Source organism: Pinus tabuliformis, chromosome 3_1, assembly GCF_031772625.1.
Source record: "Pinus tabuliformis cultivar Carrire ecotype Pingquan chromosome 3_1, CPIR1, whole genome shotgun sequence".
Lineage (NCBI taxonomy): Eukaryota > Viridiplantae > Streptophyta > Pinopsida > Pinales > Pinaceae > Pinus > Pinus tabuliformis.
The window spans coordinates 445,171,405-445,188,883 of record NC_142301.1 but is presented as its reverse complement, the minus strand read 5'-3'; positions in this window follow the sequence as shown (position 1 = coordinate 445,188,883).

The following is a 17,479-nucleotide window of genomic DNA, read 5'->3' as shown; positions in this document are numbered from 1 at the left end:
ATTTTGATTGAGTTGATGATATCTAAGCCTTTATGTCTCGAAGATGGAGTCTAGGGTTTATGACAAAACCCTAGCAAAATACTGAAGTATAGTATGTAAAATGTAACCCTTGTTGATTATGAACCTAACTAGGTTTAGGTATTTGATGTCAAAATCTTGAATGTTTTGATGCTTCCATTGTAATAACATGATTTTGATAGTTGACTTCATGCTTTTGTATATTTGTATTTGGTTGTACTTGCTATTAACGTTTTGTAGTACATAGTCTTCAAGATGTTGAAGATGATAATAATGAGGAGCATGATGAAGGAAGCTCTAAGAATGATGATGATCAAGATGACCACAATGCCATGAGAAAGAAATAAAGCCTTATAAAAGAAGTAAGTTGTTGAGTTGAGAGGGAGCTTGGTTAGAAGAAAGGGTATATCTCCCCAGTTAAGATGGAGGTCTTATTATGGAAATCATAGTAAATACCTTGAAGAAAAAATGAATGAAAGTACTTCAGACAGATGTTCATGATTCATGAAATTGTAAAAGACTTAAGAAGTACTGAGATTGTTATTGGTGTTGCTTCTAAAAAGAAATGAAGGAAGCTTCTGACAAGTTATATTTGGATAGCTTGATGATGATATAAGTAGCATCAGAATGATTAAGGGCCCCGAAGGTTTGTGTTTACTTGTATATATACTTGAAGGTTTATCACTGATTAGGGTTGTGATTATGCAAGATCTCTCCGTAAAAAGGTTGATTGTTTGAAGCATGCTTAGATTAATGGATATTTGATTTAATTAATAAGGAGAGATGAAGCATCCTATGGCAACAAGATTGGCTAGTCTATGTGTTGATGTCTAGATCCCGAAGTAGGGAGGGTGGCGTTGGTCATGGAGCTCCGACCTTGGATACACACCTACATCCCTGGGTTGGTGTTAGAGCTTAAAAGCCTAATGGTACCCAAATTGGCTAAAGCTTGAGTACACCTTAGTCCCACCCAATTACAGTACCTTGGTCAGGTACCTAATCTATAACACTGCGTGTGTTGTGACTCTTCATAAAGCATATCATTTTGAGATCTTCCATGTACCTCTGTATATATGAATACCTCCCTAATTAAGAGGGAGTGTTGAAAAATGTAACTCGTGTCGGTCTTCATAATTATATTTGAGTCATAATGTAATGTATTTGTCAAAAGAAAGAACAAGAAATTTTATTGTAAGAGAAATTGACTTATTAAAGCATGGGTTTCATGCTTGGGTCAATGATTTTTGGGTCAAAGCCTCCATTGTATGCTTCTAGGGTTTATGTCAAGAGTTTTTGTCCTTGTCATCATGTAAAAAACCCTTCTTGGGCTTCATCTATCAAGAAAGAAATTTATTTTGATGTAAATTACGTCTTTTAGGTCTCCTCCACCAAGTCAGCTTCAAGAAGGACAAGTCTGCCTCATCAAGGGAATTTGACCTCACAGATTCACTATATAAAGGCATCAACTCGACCTCATTTGGAGCGCACACACTCAAGTTCGATCTGCAGTAGTTGGAAGTAGTAAAAGGGTGTGAAATTCAAAGGAGGAGGAGGAAAACCTAGTGAAGGAGATGGAAGTCTTTGTCAAGCAAAAGAAGTCAGAATTTCTCTCTCTTGTAATCACACGTGTGAAATTCTGGACTGTTGTTGAGCTGAAGTTGCTAGACAAGAAGAGACTACTAAAGTTTGCAAAATCATCTTAGAAGGCTGACTTCGTGGAGGAGGAAGGTCTTTTGGTTTGGTCTAAGGTTTTGGTCTATCTCAATTTGATCAGTGGAAAAATTTCACTGTGTTTTCCCCTAAAGAGGGGTTTTAGCCCTCGCTGAGTGCCTACATCTGGTGTCATTGATCTTCATGTTTTGATTTGATAATTGCTTGATGAAAAGAAGATAAAAGAAGAACATAAAGAAATTTAATAAGAATACAAGAATATCACAAGTAATTATCAACATAAGAGAATCTTTCTACCATGCTGATTTTCTAACAAATGGAGCTAAGGAGCTCTTGGGGTTGAAGGTACAGGGTGTGTCTGATCCTTGCCACTTGCGTCAAGTTGTATCTTTCCCCTACTCCTTATTGTCATTGGAGGGATGTCTGATCTTTTCCACTTGTGGCAAGTTCTATCTGTTTCCAAGGCATGTTTGATCCTTGTCACTTATGACAAGTTGTATATGTTTCCTACTATCAAGTCTGGGACTTGACTAAGTATACCCCAGTATGCATCCTACCCACAAGTTGGGCTTGTCGGGATTGCCACCCATCTAGCCAATGGGTGAGGAGATTTGAGACGGTTTGATCCTTGCCATTTATGGCAAGTTGTATATGTCATCTGGATGCAAGTGTTCTACCACTTGATTCTTGAGGATCAAGGTGGGAAGATCAACAGACAATAGGATGTGTTTGATCCTTACCTCTCATGGTAAGTGGTATCTCCCCTATTGTCATTAGATATAGGGTTGGAGATTGATCTCCCCTATGATGATTATTCTTCTTTAGATCAAGACATCATTGTTCAGCAGATGAGCAGAGATGAGGTGTCCTATGCTGAGACATGTACATCCGAGATGAGACTTATGATGCAGTCGAAAATTCCTCCCTAGCTAAGAGGGAGTGTTGAAGATTGGAAGCTAAGGGAGCAATTCCCTCCTTGGAGAAGACCAACAAACCCAAAGGAGACCCTTCTTGCACTGGGAAAAATTAAATTTGCTCATGGAAAAATATTATTTTCAAAGTCAACTCAAATTTGTCAAGTCGGTCTAGAGGAGAAGTTTGACCTCCTAACCCTCATATAAATAGACCTAACTTGACATCACTTGGAGGCATCACATCACACATCATATCATCTTCATTTGGTTCGATCTCCTCTGAAAATTGCATGGTCGAGTTCAAACGTGAAAAAGGAAAAGGAGGAGTTATGTTTTGACTACATTGACTTCTGATTTTCAACCTCCTTTAACCATCATTGACTTGGGGTGACTTCGACTTGGTTTGACTAGAGTCTGATCTATTTAGGAAGGCCACTTTGACTAGGACGTTGACCAAAGTTTTTGGGCACATTGACCACCTTTGATTGCAGATCTGAAGCTACGATTTTCGCAGGTTGATTGTTGACTTTGACCAAGTTTGGAGGCAGATTTGAGGACTACCTTGAATGGGTTTGACTGATCAAGAGAGATCGAATTTATTGTTGCCTTGACTGAAATTTTCTGAGCACTTTGGACCATTGTCTTTGATTGGTTAGGGTTGCATTGATTGTTATTGACTAAACTTTGACAAGGTCAAAATTTGGAGAACTAGTACTTTGACCAGATTTCACTTTTATGCTCATCTTTGATTGGATATTGATTTGTTAACTTGGTTGGTCAAGGCTTTGCCCTTGTCTAGTTGATGGATGTAATTGGACTCTGTATCTCTACTAAACATTTGATGAACATCTAATAGAAGAAGAATATGGTTGGGTTTTCCTCCTTGTGGAGTTTTTCCCTGGTCTTTGACCTAAATCTATGTGTCTCATTAATCTTGGTTGTCTTCTATTGTGAACATTGTTTACTGTTCTATCTACAATTGCTTGATGTCATTGGGTGATTGAAATTAAATTGGAAAAGTGGTTGCTACTGAAAGAAAGAAATTGTTGAAGTGATTGTTACAACATAGAACATCGAAAAATTAACAAATATTTCAATTCTAATTTCTAATTTTCAAACTAAACTAAAAAACTAATTTTGAATAGATCTTTACAAAAACTCCTAACAACAAATATGTTTTACAAAGCATAGAAATAATCTAAAAGTGCCTTTGGAATTTCATTATAATCCCGTAATCTTTATAATCTTGGTTGGATTTTCATCCCCTAGTAAACATAGGGGAAGGATTTGATGCCTTCATTAGAGCTTCAACCAAGGATTTTGAAAGTGTGAAATGGACTTGCATTTCTAGCTCTCTTTTTTTCCTTTTCTTGTGTTGAAATCCTTTCTTCTTTCTATTTTCCATTGCTACCTTGTCTTCCTCTTTTCCCATTTATGTTTCTTCATTGTCCTCTTCTTCATCTTCCTCTTTCTCTTGTACATTGTTCATTGGATACTTAGGGGATGGATCACAAGACCTAATGGGATGAATTGATTATGTGTTAAGGTCTATTATTTGTTCCTCTTTAACTTTATTCTCCTTATTTTTCGAATTCATTATTTAGGTTCTCCCTAAAACTTCAAATTGCTTCATGCTCGCTAAAGGTGGACCCCCTTGTGATGGTCCCTTTTACTAGATATTCCCCGATCTGCTTGAAACCATCTTGAACTCAAGTTCCTTCCTTGGATACACTTTAATTGTTGCCTTAATGGTCGTTTTTCTTGAGATTTTGGGCAATTCTAGCAAAATGTCCATAAACATGACAAGCCATGCATTTGATTGAAGTATGTTCATAATCTATCATGCTTGTTGCTGGCTTCAACTATCAAGATTGATTTGCAAGGTTTCAAGGAGTCCCTTCCTCGTATCAACCTCCACACATATTCTCACACAAGGATATAAATTCCCTTTTGATTTCTACATGATCAATGCACTAAACCAATTTATTCCCCATCACTCTAAAGGAGCAATCTTCCCTATGAGGCAATCTAACCCAAACTAACATTGTAGTAAATTCTTGTTTCAGATTGAAATCAAGAGTCCATGGGGGTAGGTACATTTCCGTGGGTCCTATGAAGTCTGGACTAGATCTGAAAATTAGATCTCACTCTTTCCTATTTAAAAAGAAATATAAAACCCTTATTAAAAACAAATGCATCCCTTAATTTTCGAAACACATTGATTTTTTAATTTTATTTTATACCATGATGAATCCGTGATCCCTTTCCTATTTAAAAAGGGAGATATACAAGTTTTGACTAAAAACAAATGCATCCCTTAATTTTTGGAACCCATTGATTTTTTTATTTTTTATTTTTACCAGGTGGTTATTTCCTATTTAAAAAGAGAGATATAAAACCCTTGAAAGAATAAATGCATCCCTTAACTTTTGAAACCCATCTCTTCTTCTTTTTTACCATGGTGAATTGGTAACTCTTTCTTTCATATTTAAAAAGAGATATAACACCTTTGATCAAAAATGTATGCATCCCTTAATTTTTGGAACCCATTGATTTTTTTTAACAAAGTGAATTTCCTATTTAAAAGAGAGATATAAAACCCAAACAAATGCAATTTTTGGAACCTTTTTTTTTTTAAACTTCAAAACTTTTTTTTTTTAACCATGATGAATCGATAGCGTATTCCTTGAACATTATCACAAAACCCTAAAAATATCCCATAAAATTTAAAACCATCCATTGATTTGTTATCCATAAATCTACATCTTTAAGCTAAGACATAATCCTGTAAACTTGCCTATTGGCTTTCTTTCTTGGCTTTGAAAATGGGAAATTGACTTTCCTTCTTGGCTTTGAAAATGGGAGATCGAGATGAGGAATCACATCCAACCTTTTGACAAAACGATGTCGCTAGATGCGAATGCTTTCAAGTCAAAGCCCGAATTAGGGCATTAAACACCTTAAAAACCTTTTCATCATCCTTTCCATTATCGATTGCGTTAAGGATCACAATGGTTTCAGCGCGCATATATTATCAATTAGATGAACCGTATCAGAGACCTCGTAAATTACTTCCAGCATATCCAATTTGAACATGTATTCAAGGAACAAAATACAACAGCTGACCTCCTATCCAAAAAAGGTTTGAAGGTGGAATCGGATAAGATCTTTTATGCAGTCTACCATGTTAAGATCAAAAAAAACTACATAAATTTCATGTGAGGTTATTAATATTTTGGTCATTTCCTGTAGATATCATGGACAGCTTTTTTTGTACCTTGTTTTTTTAAGTACTCTGTTTATTAGACCAGCCCATGGGGAATTAAAATTATAAACCTTTGATAAGAGAGAAAAGGCCATATAACATAAATCAGGGAGACTGTGAAACGACTGGCAAAAACCGAGCAGCACAGAAGATAATGGTACAGAAAGATTTAGTTTATTTTGTTAGAATTATATTTTTGTAACATGGGATGGGCAGAGACAGAGACAGCAGAGATACTTACTAAGATATATGATATTGTACTTCCTCTTTTTAATGAAATGAAGTGTGTTGGGTAGAGACAGAGACAGCAGAGATACTTACTAAGATATATGATATTGTACTTCCTCTTTTTAATGAAATGAAGTGTGTTTTTACTGAAGAAAAAAAAACACCTCAGACTCCTTTACGAAGAACATCCATGGATGATGCCATCAAGATATGAGATGACGGCCCTGCTTTTCCCTCACACCAGCGATGGCATTGAGTTTTTCCAACAAGGGTTTACGACCAATACCAGGGGAGGCTATGACCATTAATGGTGTTGACCAACAGTCCAACAGAAAACCAGTAATCGCTGTGGGAAGCAGTCCAACTCCAGCGAACAAACCAATCCGGGTTTCACAGAGGACAAGACCAGCTTCAAATAATTCCAGGAGGGCGGATGTTCGGTTCGATTCCTCATTGATTGAGGATGCTTTCTGTGTATTAAAAACTTCTAAAAGAAGCTAAAACTTTAAAAAAGAGGTTCGTACACAGCTCGGGCCCCTGGTAGGTAGACTTGGCTTTGCATGCCAAATTGGCAGTGGTTTGTTTCATGTTTCGCTTGATTACGTAACAATCAACGGTGGTTTGTCTCAGGGTTTCGAATTCCAGAGTATTGTGGAGCTACGTTACCACCGAGGCCTGGAATATATCTCCGGGAAACACCGGGTCACAATTTCAATACTCAGAACGCAATGCATGGGCACTATATCTCCAAGAAAAATTGAGTCATAATTTCAATATTCAGGACGCAACAGTATATCTCCAAGAAACACTGAGTTACAATACCAATATTTAGAATGCAATGTTCCCATGCAGCCTCCGACGTATAATATCTAGAAAGAGAAGGCCAATAGTTGTATCTCCAACGTTTCTATCAGCATTATTTGCCTTCTCGTAAGGTTATCATGTTAATTAATCCTAAAATTTTGGGTATCAGAGGAACGTTCTTTCTCTCAGCAACCGTCATACTCAAAAGATATGTCGTCGATCTCGAATCTGATTTAGGGTTTGCTTCCTTTTCTTTAACCAGACAATCATCTTAATCTCCCCGCCTATAAGATTTGCTATGCCAACACCAGTGAAACCCTCGGAAAAATAAATTATTCACTTGAGGTCCCCCACAAGCTTGGTGGGAAGTTGGGTTTTGATTATGCACTCGATCGATTCTGTCGAACACCTGGGTTGCTTGTTCTACGAGATCACCAATTTTTTTATTTTATTTTCCACATTTTGCAATTTAGATTTTTTTTTATTCAAATTGATGAGGAGCTGACTCAATCTTCTAAGAGTGTCCTCACTGAAAAGACAAAGCCAATGCCATGGGATCCATATTAACATATTGTCATCACTGTGCCTACTGTCTCTAAAAGCATCACAACTTGTTCTTCCCAAGATTTTTTTAGGTCTTTTCCACCATGGTCTTTCACATGGACTTTGATGTGACTTAGTTCTTAATTGAGCGATAAGAATCTTTACTCTCCACGAGATGCTAAATCCAATGTACTCTTCTTGTTGGAGATCACAAGTGGAGTTGAATTCCTCAACATAGTACTTTTTCTTTCTACCCAACTCTTTTACCATAACACTTAGGAAACTTCTCCATAACAAAATTCTTTAACTTGTTATTTGTGAGACAGGGATTGAGGTAGATATTCCATTTTTGTTTTGGGTTAGCATTGGCATGAATCAATTCAGGCACGTTTATAATTATGTGACCAAGGTTGAACAGGCTGAGGCCTGTGATGTCTAGGAGCAAGTCGTGGTTAAGCTTAAATGTGCTACAGGTTTGGTTTACTTGGAAGAGAACACCACGTGAAGGAGAATGAAAGAAGAAAATAAGATCATGGACTTATAAAAAAAATATCAATGCTCTAATTCCACTAATAAGATATACATAAATAACTCCACTGGTTTAAAAATTTCAACTTTTGAATTTAGGTTTCTACTTCAAAATATTAAAACAAATAAAATTGTTAGAGTTTTTAAGTAGGAAGATTTTTATAGTTGAATTCACAAAGTTAAGATTCAAAAATGTTTAGTTAAAACAATGAAATTTCTATTTTCCATTAAAATCATTTATAACAAAAAATTCCACAACCAATGGCATCAATTGGTTTTTGTTTGCTCTCCCTATTTTTAAATAACTAATGCATCTACAAATGCTTATAAGTATTTATCTTGTATTATTTAACAACTTGATATTTCAAGGGTTTATATGACTCCTACACAAGTTGCCCATAAAATCAAGCAAGCTATTAAAGGTAGGTAAAAATGTTTGAAAGAAAAACATGTAATATCATAAAATCAAACTAGCTATTAAGGGTAGGTAACAATGTTTGAAAGAAAAACAATATATAATATTAAATGTACATAATTAATTATGAAAAAGACATGGTGACTTAGGGGCATACCAAAGAGGTATAAAGATTTATAATGGAGAGGACATTGTTTTTTCTTATCAATACATTATATTATTTTGAAATATGTTAGTAAAGGAACAGGTAAGTTTTAGACATTTTATACTTTTATGAAAAACAATAGAAAAATATTTGTAAGTATTGAGGGACTTTAAATTATTAATAGATTAAATAGGCAATAAATGTAAAATTGAGACAATAATATCAATTCCAATTAGCAATCAATTTATTAAAGACTCAAATGCAACAAGAGTTTAGAGGAAGAACTTAGATTGCATTTTCAAAAATATCCCTATATTGATATAAGAAGTGATAGAATATCATAAATGTGTTTGTTGGATTTTTTTGTAGTTGTTGCAATAGTATTGGAGTCTTAGTAGGAAAACTTAAAAGAGATTTTGTTAAAGATTTGCATTTTCAAAAATATCCCTATATTGATGTAGAAAATGATAGAATATCATAGTGTGTTTGCTAGATTTTGTTTTATTTTTTTGTAGTTGCAATAGTATTAGAGTCTTAGTAGGAAAACTTAAAAGAGATTTTGTTAAAGATTTCTCATTATAATTTAGGAACATTTTATTTAAGTAGTGACATAATAATTTTAGATGTTTTTTTTATATATTAAGTAGATTATATATGTCAATAATATATGTGTGTGTGAGAGAATTTATATATAAAGTGATTTCACATTAAAAATATCATAATATATATATTAAACCACAAAAAAATCATAAAATAAAAATTGATTGTTAAAAAAAATTCAAAAAACTGAATAAACTTTGTAAATTATTTTCAAAAGTTATACATTAATTAAAAGTCAAAAATGAGTTTGACACATTTAGGAATGAAATTTTAATCAATATTGAGATTTGATGTGTGTACTATTATGACACATGGTGGAATATAGAATTTTATTTTTTATTCTCATGAAGAACGAAATTTTCATAAATATTGACATTTGATGTGTGTATTATTTTTCATAAATATTGAGATTTGATGTGCACATTTAGAAATGAAATTTTAATCAATATTGAGATTTGATGTGTGTACTATGACACTTGGTGGAATATAGATTTTTATTTTCATGAAGAACGAAATTTTCATAAATATTGACATTTGATGTGTGTATTGTTTTTCATAAATATTGAGATTTGATATGCATACTATTACTAAACTTGGTGCCATATATAATTTTTTTAATTTTTATTTTCAAAAGAAAGTTTTTTTTTTGACAAATTCTATTTATAACTCCATAAAATTAGTCATTAAGAAAATAGAAATTCAAATTTCAAAAATTATTTTTTATTTTCAAAATATTTAGTTTAATAGTTATTTTTTTCAAAAACTCTAATAAACTTTATGAAATCTTTTTAAAATTTTCAGAACTAATTGAAACTCAAACCAATTTGACTATAAAATGATTACAATATAACCTGTGATAGACAAGTATAAAAAGCCACATATGTATACATACAAAGGTTCTTTGATTTCTCCGGTTCTATAATTGTTCCTTGTCACCTATGATTCTTCATATTTCTCCTAACTTGAATATTTAGAATACTTTAATCCAAGAATTAGATATCTAACAGGCTTGAAATCTATAGTTCCAGGTTGTGAGACCCATTTTCTTGCAATAACAACATTCTACCCCCAACTTGTCTTCCAATCATCTGTTGTGATTGTTGCTTGAATATAGTTTCAAGTTGAGAATCGCCACCTATAATGGTTACAATGGTTCTTGTTTCTCTAGCTAAAGAAAGCATCAATCATATCTTAAAGAGTTTGTGAAGCCAATTGACTGATTAAGAATAAAAATGTTGTATTTAAAAGGCATATTGTTTAATAAGATTGTGTTGGCATCCTCTTCCTCCATTGCAGCTTTGAATTTTGCTAAATGTTTGATGAGAGATCTCAAAATGCTTATGTGGTTAGACATAGTCGTTTCAACAAAGATCTTCAATCTAAATAATTGTAACTTTTGAAAACAAAAATTGTATTCATTGCTTTTGCTTGAAACAACGAACACAAATTATCCCAAATTTCCTTGGATGATTTTTCCAGATTTATATGATCTAACTTTGAATTTGAGAGAGCAAGGCTAATAATGGCTTTAAATTTATCATCTTTGCTTTGCCATTCCAATCGATATGTAATTGTTCAGTGCCTTTCACTAATTCTCACAAAGTTTTTGTTGATCAATGACATCTGAATTTTTGTCTTTCAAGTGTCGAAATTAAAACACACACACACACACACACACATGGGGGCTTCCATGGAATGGAAGAAACAAAATTTGTGTAAACCCTTATGGACACTAACAAGAGATTTCATTTTCTAGAATGTACCTTAGAATTGGTGGTTGTACAAAATCACTAATTTAATTATTTTTGTACTACAAGTTGTCTTGCAGTTGTATGATCTTGTTGGATGACAAATTTTCCTCAATGGTTGTGCATACTATTCCATATGGTTTTGTGAGTGGTTGTGGCTTCAATCCTAGAAGCTCTCTTCTTCTAAGAGAGATAACTCTCTTTGCGGGTTGCAGGGTAGTTAATTAAAATGAAGACTAGAGGTATGGCAAGTAGCATCTTGTGTATGACGTCTCCTTTTTAAAACAGTGGCCCTTCCATCTATACGCAACCCATTGACTCTTACACTCTAGCAGCTCAAAACTATTCTTCTTATGATAATTCAATATCTTTTGACATCAACAGTTAGCAAACATTTGATTTCTTTCTTCCTTGAAATGACAACTTCTTTACCCAATCGATGGATATCTTAAGCTAAAATACATGGATATGGATATCTTATGCCAATTGAGACCAACACTCATGGATATGGTCATAGTTTAATGACTTACTCTATACATACAATTAATCCTGAAAATGACATCTAATATGTTGCACTATGAAAACCCCATGCTTAAATGAAAAGAGTGAAGGGAGCTCTAATTGAATAGTTCATATGGTACAATACTTGCTAAAGTTTTGCAAAAGGGTAGCAAGCTAAGTGGGCTTCATTGTGGGGAAAACTCCACAATTAAGCACACTTGAGCTAGAGAAGTATTGGGATGGGTGATCTCCTAGGAAGACCTAGTTACCGGGTGCAATGGAAAATGCAATGTGGCAGCTATTAATTCAAATTTTCCTTTTTCCTTAATACTTGTTTGTGAACTTTATTTATCTTCTTGTGTTTCTTAATTAGATCTTTTCATCAAACAAATATCAAGATCAAAATAGAAAAGACAATGGATACAAAAATTAGGCTCCAAGCAAGGGGAAACCTAGAAAAATCTCTTATCTTCTTATAGAATTTGCTTCAAATGAGACAACAAAGACCCAAACCCTAGAACAAGTCCTCCTTCAAGCACCAAGTCAACCCTCCAAAGAGACCTTCCAATTAGGTCAAAGTCAAACCAAATCAACCAGAGACCAACCCTTCCAGAACTACACCAAACTCAAAATTTCGGCCCTCTTGCAACAAAATTTCGAACCTGTAGTTACTTCAAAAATTTCGGCACCTGCAGCTGCTCCAGAAACTCGCACGTGTGAGAGAAAATCCCTAAGAACTCGTCTTCTTTCTTTGTTAGGTTTTTCTCCTTAATTCCTTGTATTTCACTCCTTTTTCTTCGTCCTTCTATTGCAGATTGAACTTGTTGGTGATGTGTGCCAAATGAGGTCGAAGATGTCTATATATATAGCCTTTCCAAGAGGTCGCACAACCCCTCTCGAGACCAACTAGTCTCTACCAGGGTCGATTTGTGCTAGGAGGCTTCCAGGACTTTCTAGACCTTATAAACATGATGTTGACTCTCTTGACTCATGAAAATAAATCTTATGACCTAACAAACCCTAGAAGCACGAAGAACATGCTTTTATCTAAAAGACCATCAATAAATAACATGAAACCCATGCTTTAAAATAATAACTTTTTATTTTCTTTGTTATATGAGATACATATTGAAATGAGTACAATATTAATTATGAAGACCGAAACTAGTTACATTTCCAACACTCCCTCTTAACTCGGGAGGTATCCATAATTGTACAACTAGTACAACATCATTCTCAAACTAAAGAGTTTTCATAAGAAGAGTCGGATTGATAAGCCAATTGTAAGCATAATCATTATGACCAACGCTATCTTTGAGGCCAAACTAGACAAGCTCATTTTCATTCAAGAGCATTATGTTGGGAGGCTTTATGTGTGATACCGCACTACCTCTACAAGGCATATACCCTATCCAAATGTTCACAAGTTATGTCCTTTTAGGACTATTTTTATCTTGGATTCCCAATCCTCAAAGAATATCGGTCCTCTACGACCACTCTTATCTTGGACACCTGTCCTATCCTCAAAGAGTGTCGGTCCCTTTTCCTTTCTTGGATGCTTTATCCTCAAGGAAACCACATATGCTTATCCAATCCCCCACCATTCTCTCTTCAAGGCCTTCACTTAAACTTACAGTTATTAGTCCTATTCAAGTGCATGACACATGAGAAGAGAATGCACATGTGATGTCCAACACCACTCCCTCTCAACCAAATAGGATATCTCTATTCTCTTTTTAATTAGAGAATAGATCCTTGCTCCTATTCAAGGAGACTCCTTTACTCCCTCTCAAAACTAGAGAAGATTCCATACTTCCTTTTAATTTGGGAAGTCAAACACCACAAGCCTCATGGCTTGTCTTCATTAGAGAATCAACTACTTGTTCTTCATAATTGCATGGCTCCCTCTTTCCTCTGCATCTCATCGTATCAAGTCTGCTTCCTTCCTTGGTATCATGGAGCCCTATTTTTCCTTTGTGACAAGGTTCATGTCATCAATCTTGCACATCACTTTCGCCTTGTCATCATCAATGAAGGCATTATATTGAGGCTTTTCAAACTTAAGTTGATCATAACTTCCTAATGAAAGTGATCTCCTTGTTGTTGTACGAACTTTGACCTTAGGTTATCTTCTTGTACTGCTACCTTTCAATCTCAAGATGAAGACATCTTGACTTCATAATTGTTAGGTATCATATGTTGAGCTTGTCCCAACATCCTTCATATATTCCTGCAATATCCTTCCAAGTAGTAAAACAATATGTTAACCAGATAACCAATAATAAAAATATTAGACTTACCTCATCATGATGACCTTTTCATCAAAGCATCAACATCCTCATGGTCCATCTCCACATGCATCTTCCTTTATGCATCAGAGTGCCCAAGGATCGAACTTAATTACCAAGTTAGAACTTTCTTGCGGAGATTATACTGGATGTTAATCATTATTCTACAAAAGCTAGAGAAAGTCTTAATTTTTTATCCATCCTTGAGTAAGTCAAATTCTTCTTTTAGACATCACATAATCATATCAAGCATATTCCAAGATTCTGTACATATGAATCTTATCCAAGAGTTACTTTCAATATGAAATTCTATGCTCTTATTTCATCATCTAGCTATATGTCCTACAATGAGCCTACAACATGACCAATTACATTCCTTCATCCCTTAAGAGTATTGTTTCCATGCTGTAAGGAATGTATACTAATCCTTGTCATAGTGCTTCTTCCAAGAACCTTCCAAGATGATGGTTTTAACAAGATCATGATGATCAACTTTAGCAAAATGACTACCTCTAACATTATGTTAGAATGCTTGGATGAACACTAATATGCAAAATGGTCCAATCTTCTAAATTTTGAAAGACCAGATGATTCCTACAAAGCAAACCAATCAAGTAGACTTCTAAATATGCTACTATCGTATGCTTCTATCTATGATGCTACACATTTACAAAACCAAGATTCTTTTAGAGAAAACAACAATGCATGCTATTCTAAAGGAAATACCAACTTCCTAAACAACTTGACAGGGAGGATGCCTTCTTCAATAGTAAAGATCTTTGACATCTTCTTTCTTCAGCTTCTTCTCAGGTCCTCCCATCTCCTCGGCTATGTGAGCTTCACTTCTTTCCTTTCTTTTCTTGTTTTCCAAATTCATTGCATCGAAAGCATTGAACCTTGGACATGTCTTGCTTCTTCTTAGACTTCCCAAACTTTCCCTTCTTCAACGTCTTGGTCCTCGCAATGAAGGCTTGAGACTGCTTATTTGATTCGATGTCATCCTTTTCATTGATCCTAGTCTCTTCCAGGATGCATTGAGCCCACAACTTATCAAAAGGAGTAAAGTCTTTCTTAGAGTAGATGCTCATTGCAAAAATACTCCATTTTGGTGGCAAAGCATTTAGTGCACATATGGTCATTTCAGAATAAAAAATTGTTTCCTCAAGCCCCTGCAACTGATCTCTTATTTGAGAAATCTTCGTAAGAAAGGAGGCCATGTCCTCATCCTTTGACTTCTTCATTTTATATAGCTTATTCCTCAAAGACATCTTTTGTCCCAATGTACTTATAGAGTAAAAATTCACTAGCTTGTCATACATAGCCTTAGAAGTCTTCAAATTAGCAACAAAGGGAACTAGATGATCCTTAATGGATTCAACAATGATCCTTTGTGCCTTTACTTCCCCTTTCTTGTATTTTTCTAGCTCTTGAGTCTTTTCTTTGCTAGGTTTAGTAATTTCACTGAGGACATATTCCATTACTTCATGTTCTGCAAGTGCCAGGTCAATCATTTTCTTCCATGCTAGGAAATTTGCTAAGCCAATGAGCTTATTTCTTTCCTTGCAGAAAGAACCCATATGACCTTTAGATTCAAACATAAAGCAACAATATGATACTTGTCAACCAAGAGTCTTCTCTTCTTTGATGATGTCTCCAACTATCTTGAGGCTTTCAAGATCTTTAATGAGATTTCAATGATATCCTAGAAAGATATCTTCTAGGATAACATTAGCAACAACTTCCAAGAATCCTTTGATGCTTCAAAGATGTCTTCCAATGAGGCTTTGAATATATCTCCTCCTAAAAGAGATCAACACCCTTCTTGTAATCTTCCTCTTCAAGCTTTCCTTTGATGAGGGCTTGATGTAGTTTTTTACAAATGATTCTCCTCAGCAAACCCTTCTTTTGTCCATAAGATGATCCTTCCATTTTCCTTCTCTTATTCACCTTAGCTCTGATACCATGTTGGTAAATGTAATGTGGCAACTGTTAATTCAGAGTTTCCTTTTTCCTTAATACTTGCTTGTGAACTTTATTTATCTTTTTGTGTTTCTTAATTAGATCTTTTCATCAAACAAATATCAAGATCAAAGTAGAAAAGACAATGGACACAAAAATTAGGCTCCAAGCTAAGGGAAAAACCCCTCCAAGGGGAAAACCCAGAAAATGTCTTCTCTTCTTATAGAATCTGCTTCAAATGAGACAACAAAGACCCAAACCCTAGACCAAGTTCTCCTTCCAGCACCAAGTCATCCCTCCAAAAAGACCTTCCAATTAGGTCAAAATCAAACCAAATCAACCAAAGACAAACCCTTCTAGAACTGCACCAAACTCAAAATTTCAGCCCCCTTGCAACAAAATTTCAGACCTACAGTTACTTCAAAAATTTGGACCCCTACAACTGCTTCAGAAACTCGCACGTGAGAGAGAAAATTCCCAAGAAATTGTCTTCATTCTTTGTTAGGGTTTTCTCCTTGATTCCTTGTCTTTCGATCTTCTTTCTTCGTCCTTCTATTGCAAATCAAACTTGTTGGTGATGCGTGTCAAATGAGGTCAAAGATGTCTCTATATATAGCCTTTCCAAGAGGTTGAAAAAACCCTCTCTAGGCCGCCTTGTCTCTGCCAGGGCCAACTTGTGCTAGGAGGCTTCCAAGACTTTCTAGACTCAAAAATAAATTATTTTACAATACATATTTTGCTTAGAAAAGTCTTATAAACTTCATGTTGGCTCTCTTGACTCGTGACAATAAATCCTATGACCTAACGAACCCTAGAAGCATGAAGAACATGCTTTTATCTAGAAGACCATCAATAAAAAGCATGAAACCCATGCTTTAAAATAATACATTTTTATTTTTTTCTTTTGTTTGTTACATAAGATACATATTGAAATGAGTAAAATATTAATTATGAAGACCGAAACTAGTTACATTTCCAACAACCTTGAAGGTAATGATTGATGTTGTGTGATTTATTTTGCCAATATCAATCCCACTTCTTCACCCCTGTGAGCATCACCCTATCTAATGAGTGCTATATGGACTATCAAAATCATGAGAAATTTTGTCAGTTGAGACTAACACTCATGGATATGGTCATAGTTTAATAACTTATTCTACGCAGTTAGTTAATCCCAAAAATCATATATAATATGTCGCACTAAAAAAGCCCCATGCTTAAATGAAAGGAGTGAAGGAAACTCTAGAATCTAATTGAATAGTTCATATGGTATAGGGTAGCAAGTTAAGTGGACTTCAGTGTGGGGAAAACTCCACAGTTAAGTGCGCTTAAGCCAGAGGAATCTTAGGATGGGTGACCTCTCGGGAAGTCGTGTTACCAAGTGCAAACCTTGGAGGTAATGATTAATGTTGTGTGATTTATTTTGCAAGTATCAATTCCACTTTTTCACCTCTATTAGCATCACCTAATGTAATGAGTGCTATGTCGATTATTCAAAATCATTAGATATTTGGTCAATTGTGACTAACACTCATGGATATGGTCATAGTTTAATGACTGTCTCTACGCAGTTAGTTAATTCTAAAAATGATATCTAATAATGAACCTGCTCTCATACCATGTTTTGAAGATGAGTTAGATAAATGAATGTTGAAACCCTAAATAGGGTTGAGATAAAGATACACAAAATAACATTATTATACTAAAGGAAAGACTTCACATGGTTACAATTAGATTCGCCTCTTTTATAAAGAGTTTGGGATGTTCTATTTTCCAAAACCCTAAACGCTAATAATAACCAAAACTCTCACTTTTGCAACATGAAACACTAAGGTGATTTTATTACACATGT